Genomic DNA, 2,420 nt, shown 5'->3' with positions numbered 1-2,420 from the left:
TTCTTGGGCCATCCATGTGTCTTCTCCCGGCCAGGTGGGCTCAGAAGCAGTGGGGAAACAGTGATGGTGGCCCTGGTACCCCAGTGGGCAAATGCCTGGTGCCCTCTGGGCTGGTGAGCCTATGCAGAAACTGTGTTCTCCTTAGGACTTTGGCTATGAGAAAGCTGGGGTAATACATACAGCATTGTTCTGGGCCAACCATGTTCTCAAAGAAGATTTGTTTGGGTACTGTAATTAGTATTCCCCTCCCCTGCTCATTCTACAAAGGAGGAAGCTGAAGCACAGAGAAGATACTTTATACCAAAGCCTCAGAACCGGCCTTAACCGCATGAGTGAACCATCGCTCATGGAACCTGAATGATTGGGTTTGATTTTAAATGTGACGTGCCAGCAAACACCCCTGAAGACTTGTTTGTTTATTAGTTTCCTATTGCTGCTGTAATAAACGCACAAACTTGGTGACCGAAAACAACCCAAATTTATTTTCATACCGTCTTGTAAGTCCAAAGTCACGTTCACTAGGCTCCGATCAGGGTTTTTTTTTTTTTTTTTAAAGATTTTATTTATTTGAGACAGAATGAGAGAGGGGGGAGGGTCAGAGGGAGAAGCAGGCTCCCCGCCGAGCAGGGAGCCCGATGTGGGACTCGATCCCGGGACTCCAGGATCATGACCTGAGCCGAAGGCAGTCGCTTAACCGACTGAGCCACCCAGGCGCCCCAGGGTTTTGGCAGGCGTTCCTTCTGGAGCCTCTAGGGGTCAGTCCATTTCCCTTCCTTCTCCAGCTTCCAAGGGTCACTGGCATTCTTGGCTCATGGCATCTCTGCAGCACATTAACATTCCTTCCTCCACATTTGCTTCTTTCTCACTGACCCTCCTGTCTCCAGCTTCTTTGTTTTTGTTTGTTTTTAAAATATTTTATTATTTTATTATTTTTTTAAAGATTTACTTATTTATTTGGGAGGGGGCAGAGGGAGAGGGAGAGAGACTCCCAAGCAGACTCCATGCCAAGCATGCAGCCAGAGGCGAGGCTTGATCCCATTACCCTGAGACCATGACCTGAGCGGAAATGAGTAGTCAGATGCTCAACTTACTAAGCCACCCAGGCACCCCAAGATTTTATTTATTTACTTGAGAGGGAGAGAGCGCACACACGAACTTGTGGGCTCATGAATGAGGGGAGGGGGCAGGAGGGGGGAGAGAGGGAGATAATCTTCAGCAGACTCCGCTCTGAGTACAGAGCCTGATGTGGGGCTTGATCCCATGACCCTGAGATCACTACCTGAGCCGAAAATCAGGAATTGGATGCTTAACCAATGGAGCCACCCAGGCCCTCAACCTGCTTCTAAAGCTGATTATGTTGGGCCCACCTGAATAAATCAAGATGATCTCTCCCCTCCCCAAATCCTTAATTTATTCACATTTGCAAAGTTCCCTTTTCTGTGTACATTAATATATCCATGGGTTTATGGGATTAGGGCATGGACATTTTCAGGGACTGAATGATAATGTTGTTACTGGAGATTTTGAATATGTAAAAATCTCAATATTATGAGGATCAGGGAAATTCTGAATGTATTTGCTGTTAATTTAGTAGAAACTGGGTGAACATCCAGCCCCATGACAAATGTAGCTGATATTAAAGAGAAATTCTCTGACGATGCCACCCAACGGCTGTGCAATTAATGGGGGAGATTTGTTGGAAGAGATTGATGCAGTTCTCTGTATCAGACAATACCTTAGACCAGGCATGTATTTTAAGCTGACATGTGCTAGAACATAAGATTTTGTTAGTTGTTTTATAATACATATAGTTTAGCTTATTTAGAGGATAAACGGGGCTGTAAGAACCGATTTTTAGTTGATTCGTATATTAATTTTTGTTAGTGTATAGGTTGTTAAATATTATTAATATCCCCCAAAAGTAAATACTTGAAGGGCTCATTCTAGTAGAGGAGATGAGTCATGACCACATGATTACACGGCGTTGTGCTCTGTTTGAGGATGGGAGGGGTTAGTGATGGAGAGCTGGGAGTGACATTCGGGAAAGCTTTACTATGGAGGAGGGTGAGTGCTAAGCAAGCTGGAAGCAAAGAATAGGAACTTACCAAGTGGATGAGGTGCAGGGCATTTTTCACGAAATAGCAAGATTGGAACCCCTCAGTGTGTTTTGGGCTTTGTGGTATCACTGGAGCGGTTGGTGTGAAGAGGCATAAAGGGAGGAGGTTTGGGGTTAGGAGTGAGAAGAAAGCCTGGCGCCTCCGAGCAACAAGACGATGTGGTGTCTGCTCACTTCACAATATTCACACCATGCTGTCACTCTTCTCAGGCTTTATCCCACTTGGGCTGTGTGTAGTGTCAAACACTGTAAACCACCAAAAAATTCTTAGCTTTTTATTATGGAAAAGTTGAAGAATACACGA

The sequence above is a fragment of the Mirounga leonina genome, unplaced genomic scaffold (genome assembly GCF_011800145.1).
Source record: "Mirounga leonina isolate KUSES-001 unplaced genomic scaffold, KU_Mleo_1.0 Mir_95, whole genome shotgun sequence".
NCBI classification, from domain to species: Eukaryota; Metazoa; Chordata; class Mammalia; order Carnivora; family Phocidae; genus Mirounga; species Mirounga leonina.
Note: the sequence above shows the minus strand (reverse complement) of the source record.